Genomic DNA, 8,216 nt, shown 5'->3' with positions numbered 1-8,216 from the left:
CACTACCAAACCCTGAGTCAGTCCCAGCTGAGCTCAGTCTCAGTTTTAAGAACCTCTCAAAATGAAAGATGTGTACTTATTTTAGTTTGATTCATGTCCCATCCACTAACATGGAGAAGGTTGTATTTATGTCTTATACTCTAGCCAGCCTCCAGGGGGCAAATGAGAGGATTTGTCTTCATTTTTGGGGAGCTGTCATGTCGTCCATCTTTATTTAAAGTTTACGGTAGAAGCACAGAAAATGCAATGCAGTATATAGGTTTTCATAGATCCCACTGGCTCCGATTCTCTCCATCAGTTCCTTTGCATGTTGTTTTAATTCAAAGGGATTTGTCGTGCTTTAGCTGTATCATAGCATCTTTAATGTAAATTATAATTTTCCAGTTAGCAATCCTTGTTCTATATCGATACTTTGGAGATCCATTTTAATCTTCTCAGGGATTAATTTGGCATCGTGGTGCAATCTTTTTAAAAGCACAACCCAGCCCTCTGCAGCGCACCACAACACTAGTGTGTTCTCTGTTTTACAGAAACAAAATAATAAGACGCATGTTGTCGCATTATTTAGCATTATGTTCACAAACAGAATTCAGATACGAGTCCTGCAGGCCAGTGTTTGTCAGAGAAATGAGGAGGATGTTTAATTCGTGGCTGAGGTTTGTCAACCCGAGAGCCCTGTTCTGTCATCACGGCACTGAAAGGTAATCTGGTTCTCCATGCTGCTGTTGTGATCAAAGAACGCACACTCCCATGACTATCACACACAACAACCCACACAGACACAATGAGGCTCGACATACATACACACACACACAAGCAAAGACATAATGTGGCACGCACATAAACACACACACACACACACACACACACACACACACACACACAGACCCAAAGACACAATGAGGCAAGCACACAAACACACGCAAAGACACAATGTGGAAAGCACATATACATACACACACACGCATGCAAAGACACAATGAGGCAAGCGCACACAAACATACACACACACACACAAGCATACAGACTGATGCAAATAAACAATCAAGCAGGAACATCCACACACACACACACACACACACACACACACACACACACACATTAAAGGCACAACACACAGACACAAATACCTTACACATGCATTCAAAAGGAGTAAACCCTAACATTGCGACTTACATTTAAACACACACTCACAGCATGCAAAGGTATAACACACAGACACAAATACTAGTGCACTTACACAGACTTAACGGGACAGACACACATGCAAAGACACAATGACGCTCGCACGCACACCCACACGCACAGTCTCTCAAAGCAGCTGCAAAACAGAATCCAACAAGAGATCAATTCAAGTTGGACCGAAAAAGGAAAATTCATTTTATTTTCTAACATTTCAGCTTCTCAGGGGTTTTGTAACAATCCCACATTTCACCCAGAACTATGAGACTGTTAGTGGCAGCGTGTAGATCTAATGTTTTCATTAATTTGTTTTGTTTGAAATAAATAAAGACGTGGCTCATGCTCTGGCTCCCTAATGGTTTCAGAACGTGCACAGATGACCGTCTGAAATTAAACAAATGCTGGATTTGTGACAGCAGAGGGATTTGCAGCTAGGCTTCAGAAAAGATGAGCCCAGTTCAGGAGATGGTTGTATTTGAGTGGCTGTTAAATGTCATTTCCTACCTTAATGCACACATTAGTGTTTTCAAAAACGTGCAGTATACCACCATCAATCGTCGTTGCAGCCCACAACATCCACTGCACCAAACCCCCACCGGCCTTCCTCAAGAGGGACTCTAACCAGCCCTCCTTTCATGCTTTAGTCACCCCGCCAGGACTGCAGCAACATCCCTCCTGGCTCAACTCCCAAAGCACTCTTTAGCCCTTACATCCAGCAAACACACACACAAACACAGCCCGCAGTCCCACCGCCGGTTCCACCCGGCTGTTTGTATCGAATACAAAACCGCGGCGCTCAAACCTCCGGGCCTCGAGTCTGGTTGTGCACGTCAGCCTCTGTGATCTGCATTCTTTCGTTACCTGCCACTTAGCTTTCCTCTCCCTGCGGCAGGCTGGCTACCCCCCCCCCCACCTCTTCCTCTCTAAAGGTGGAATGACTTGACTCCAGACAGATCAGCTTAGTCATTCCCCATTTTCCAACGTATAACCCAAAGACCTGTCTCTTCAATAAATACATCACGTCACCTCAGACTTACATCTCCTTTTTTTTCACATATGTATATTTATATTACTTCTTCCCTCTTCTGCCTCCTCAGTAAGTGCATTTGGGAGAGGGGATCAAGTACAGGTTGTGCTTACTGTAAAAAAAGAGATGCAATTGCAGTGACAGGTAAGATTGAAGTGATTTAACTATTCATCTAAAGAACACTCTTTGTTTTTTCCTTCCTTCCTGGGGACTTCAGTCAGCCCTGTAGGATGCTACAGGGCGAGCGAGTGAGCATCAAAGAGAACGGGGGGGGGAGGAGGACACAAGAGGGAGAGAGAGATAATGAGGAGGGGCAACACTGAGACAGTGGAGAAGACATTGAGTAAGATAAATTGCCAGGACTGTACAGACCGAGCAGCTTGGTGTTCCGTTTCAGCAACTCGGCGCCCGAACAGCTCACATAGAAGCTGGTAGACGTCGTCAGGTAAAACACTCATTGTATATATATTCAATAAATTAAGATTCAAGATATGTAAATTAAACAAATCCTCTGGTGTCAGGGATGAGTTAGGACAGCAAATATGGCGACGCCTGCGAGCTAGTTCTGGCAGGCAACTCGAGCTGCGCTGCGCCAATCACGTGACATACATCATGTGACATACATCATGTGATATACCTCAATCTCCACAACCATCTATAATACACACCCACCTTATCAGGTGGTCTATTTAACCAGAGAGACATTTCCCATCAACCCCTCTTGCTCGCACTGCTGCTGCAGTATGGCTACCTGTTGCTACAGTCCCTCCACCACCCCAGCATCCACCTGTAGGCTCCAACGGGGGGTTACAAGTATTTGCTCATCACTCCCATCATTCCTGTGTAATCATATGGGGGAGTGATTAAGTTGGAGCCTAGACGCCAAACACTAAATCTGTTGTAATAAATATATTACATGATCAAACGTGAGTTGTCTGACAGAACTAAGTTTTCTGTTACTTTGGAGGTGGAGAAATGTAATTGTTCAGTCATACAAAATGAAGAAATCAACAGGTTGAGTCAATGAGAAACACAATAGTTTTTTGGTGTCAGTCACTGCTTTGGTCCAGACTGAAATGTCTAGAAACGCACGGATTGGGCTGCAATGCAAATTTGTGAAGGTATTCTTGGTTCTCTGAGGACAAATCATAACAATTTTTAGACGATTTCAAGTCAATTCAAAATTTAAAGCATTTCCTATAATTTTGATAAATACCTCTGTAAGTTACAATCCAATCCGTAGGGTATTTTGTGTTAATTGCGACTTGTTCTTAACATGTCTGGTTGGAATGTGCCATTTGCTTGTCTTGTGGCGATGCCAGTTGCCATTTTCTTTCTGTAACTGTAAAAGTGACTTGCAGTAATTGAGCCGTGGGTAAATCAGGCAGCAGGACTCAGTCCACAGAACCTAAAGCTGCACCACAGCTGCTGCACAAAGAGCTGTTCACCTTTTTTATTCAAAGTTCATTGAAGCTTTACTCGAGCTGAAGCTTTTACTATAATGAGTTGTTGTTGTTGTTTTGTCGCAAACACACTGTTGTTGTGATTGCCAATTTCCCTTACATTGATGAGTCCCAGCCGCTGCTCGTACAGCTGCATTATGTGCGTCCAAACTGCCCCAAATTCAAAACTGCAGTCGACCGAGAGTCCCGTAGAAATACACAGGGCGAGGATGAAGCAGGTAAGATGAACGGTTCTCTGTAGATGTGAAGCACGTATTCTAAGAGATTTCTGGAATTAGTAAATATAAGATATGAAAAAAGTTGATGTGATCAGCCCTTTTCTAATAAACAAATAAAAAAAATGAACAAAAAATCTGAAAGTTGGCATTGTCATTGGAAACCTTTAGCCACGGTGATGTTAACATTTAGCTAAAAGCGTTAGAGTGCCTAGATGACTTAATTGATCGACAAAACTTTATTGACAAACATGTTTAAAGCTCATTATTGACATTATTCGCATTAACGTTAGATTTCCTGATTAGAACGCTAAAATGAGCTTGTTATGAACTTTTCTTGGAACAATCTTCTTATTGACATTGTGGGGGGTTTAGGCTTTCTTTCTCATTTTTTAAACATAATTTAACATAATTAAAATGTTTTTTCACACATCGTACATCACCCTGTGAATGGATAGAAACGGGAACAAATGTGAGTGGGAATGAGCCACATCTATTTTACTGCTGTAACGTAAGCCACCCCCATCAGCCCAATTCAGTCAGTGCCCGGAGAAAGGGGGGGGGGGGGGGGGGGGGAGTCTATTTAATCAAAAAAGAGTGTCACATTAATTCAGACAAATTTAAGCAATCTAGTTTTCTAATAAAGCTGTCATATTTGCATCCTGTGACTTACACTCGCCATCGTTTTAGATTAATTCCCGTCACAACCCTTTGATTTATGAATGCATAATAACTGAGGGCAATGTCTGTGACTGTGAGAGAGAGAGAGTGAGTGTATTTGTGTGTGTTTGTGTGTGTGTTTCTGTCTGCGCCTACGAAGCCTTGACTTCTAATCGAACATGTTGCTTCTGCCGAGATGAGAGAAAAATCACATTCTTACAATAATTGACCCGTGTTAAAAAGGAAAGATCAGAGTCGTGGTGTGAAGGCGCACGGCCAGTTGCATCATCGGTTCCGCGTTTTACAGCAGCCTCTCATCTTTCCTTATCTCACGGCCGTCTGTTTGAAAGCACTGGACACCGAAGGACGTCTTCTCTCCACTTGACATTGTTCGTTTTGTAGGCATTCACAGTTTCTGAAGGAAGACTTTGTCTGAAGAAAGGTTGACATCTGCTCTATCCGGTATACACGGATATTAAGAGGATTTGTGTCTGTAACCGGTGCTTCAAGGTGTTTCCTCTCTTTGTGGCAGCTGTGCAGAAGAACATGCGAGGCGTTCTCTGTGGAGAGTGACTACAATTATGGGCTGTATGTCCCATTTTTGATTATCCTTTGGTTTTTAGTGACTGTACCGGAGTGGCAGCGTTTTCTTCTGCTACTTTACCAAAGTATATGGATTTTATGCACGGAAATATAAGACTTCCTCCATCAAAGCAACTGGTTCGAAACGTGTGAGTCAATTCCACCTCCCTGAAGGAATATTATCAGGAAGACATTACTCCAGCTTGTCAACCCATCTGTTGTTGCCAAATGACTGGAGGTATATGCTTTCACATCACTGCAAAAAGTAACTGAAGTGCAGACAAGGGGCTTCTGGATGCACGTCATCCTGTGTTCATAACTCAATGCGAACTCAACAGGTCAGATACAACATAAGAAGACGGAGCTCATTTGCAAACATGTCCACTGATGTCAGTCTGCTTTGAGTTCACCTTTTTGTGTTCCAGCATCTGGAGTTAATCCTGAGGAGAGAGATGATGGAGCAGACAGAGGGTTCATCGCCAACCGAGCAAACATCTAAAACCAGAGAACTTTGTGCTCGGAGAAATGTGCTCTCTGAGGCAAATAGAGAGTTTGGGCAGATTTGAGCCAACGTGAGTCTCAAACATCTTAATGATGAACTAACCAGCTCCACAGGGAGGCTCCATGTATTCCTGACTTTTGGCTGCATCTCGTAGAAGCTTGGTGTTTACTGGATAATCCCAGAGTTTGGATTAAAATGAAGACAGATTGCACAGTCACTGTCTTTGCCCTTCTGGAAATTGGTTATCTGTGTTTTGCTCAATAGTAATTGAAGTTGTGAGCAGAATATATAAATGTATCTTTATACCTTTTGGGAACAAAATGAATAAAAACAAATCTACTCAAGTTGTAAAGACACAGAGAATGTTTAAAATGCTTTTATCTCTTGATTACTGCAACAGCCTTCATTAACAGTCTGAAGCAAAGAGCTATTGATTGGTTCTGGATCGTACACAAGTCCACTGGGAGGCTTTTTAAACCAGAATCACAATCTGTGGCTGTCATGTGGTTAAAAAAATGAAGTTATACTATAATCCAATTAAAATGGATCAGAAAAAGAAAAGCCTCATATGTCACATGCACAGCTCCCGCTACCCCTCCAGCAGCTCATTCTCTTTTCATCCAATCACCGCTATACAGGCTCGCCTTGAGCCAATCACCCCTTAAGCTGTCAGAGTTTAAAATGTCCTCTTTCTCATTCAGCAAGCAGGTCAGTGCATTGATACTGAGCGACCCAACTCCACCCTTGCACCACCTCAACTCTGGTGTCCCGGTCATCCGCTCAAACCGTCCGAGCAGAAGCAACCTAATTCACGTCCCAACTTCGTGCTTCACCCCCCACCGCCACCAGTCTCTGGGCCCTGGGGGAGTGAAACTCTTTAGGAATTGCTGCAATGGTGGTCTCCTTCCTGTCAGAGTCGAAACGCCAGATTTCTGTGTGAGCAAGAAATTAATTTTCCTTCTAATTTAATTGTTCTCATGAGTTTCTCTGTATATCTCCACTGATTGAAATGATATGTGTTGTTCCGGCCCACTTAATAATTTGGCCTGTGCGTATTTAATGTAAAAGACATTTGTACTCGATAAATAAATCACCCTGAGCAGGTTGCCAGTCCAACAAACTACCATCACAATCACATTCACACATTTGAACTCTGGGATGAAGCTAGACTACTGGGAGAAATTCCACTCAGACACAAGGAGAACATGCAAACTCCAGAAAGTATAAGACACTGGGATTCGAGCCAGGAACCATCTTGCTGTGAGGCAACTTAAATCTGCAGTGAACAGTTAGACTGGAGGCCAAACCAGCCTGTTGAGATTCCTGCCCACTGGATCCAACACATAGACTCCTGGTACCCAATTATCATCTTCCAGCTAAAGATTGCCACTGCTTGTAAAAAAGAAACCACTCTGCTGAACAAGCTTTGCAGTTAAATGTTTGACTAAGTAACCTTCTTTTTGTATGCATGTATTCCCAAAGAGGAAGGAGAATATCAAAGAGCTTCTGTTGTTCTCGTTGTAAATAAAGCATTAATCTCTTCTTTTGACACAATTAACGTTTGTGTTTTGTTCCACTGTAGAGGGTTCAAAGACTGAAATGAAATGAAATATCAAAAGCATGTGAGCTGCACAGGACCAACGCTAAGCCGTTGAAGGAGCAGTCGCACATGTTCAGTGGTGCATGTCATCACGTACAGAGCAAGCGACGCAGAGCGATCTGCACAAAACTGTCTCATATTCCATCAACATACATGACGGAGACTAAGAAGCACCACCGGGAGCTGCCTGGCCCCCTGAGGAAAGTCTGACACAGGAGAGAAAAGCCCTTCACTCACTGACAGTGTCACAGCTTCGAGGAAAAACACTCAGCTTCCAACACTTGCAGACAAACTGCTGAGTGACATTAGACTTGGATTCTACATCGCTCCTCACTTTTCTTTATTCTTCTGCATCGTCATCTGAGATGCTGTGTGTTTGGAAAGCACAGAAAGCTCGTCTGAGAAGAGGAAGTGACTGAACTACAGACTCACTCATTTCAGGGAGAAACAGATAAATACACACAGTGCACACACAAGAGACAGGGTACACCCATGACAGGACAGACATATGAGACAAACTCAGATTCACACCTGTGTTTTTTGGATCTCAATTTTGGATCTCCAATTAATGGATGTTCTCCCCATGTCTGCACTCCACACAGAAAGACCCTGATCTGCCAGCAGGATGGAACCATAAGCTTTAATCTGTACTAACCAGTAAAACCAGCATGTGATCCCTTTGCAGAAAATGTCTCCAACACACAGTTTGGTCTTTGTCATGCTCCCATTTATGATCTTGATTTTTACAAGCAATCATTTAGTCACATTTTAAAGCAGCACAAATGTAATAGAGTGGAGAGTAAGTCATTATATAATATGATACATAATATATTATATAAATATTAAGTCTTGCAGTAGTTTATCACTGCATCCACACACTGAGAGTCTGTATAGAGAAAGAAGGATATCATTTTACTAAAGCCTAACAAAATGTAGCGGTGCAATATTATCATAATATTACAATACTTCCCTTGAAGTATTTTTT

The sequence above is a fragment of the Pleuronectes platessa genome, chromosome 17 (genome assembly GCF_947347685.1).
Source record: "Pleuronectes platessa chromosome 17, fPlePla1.1, whole genome shotgun sequence".
NCBI classification, from domain to species: domain Eukaryota; kingdom Metazoa; phylum Chordata; class Actinopteri; order Pleuronectiformes; family Pleuronectidae; genus Pleuronectes; species Pleuronectes platessa.
The sequence above is the reverse complement of the archived record's forward strand: the minus strand, read 5'-3'. Positions refer to the sequence as shown.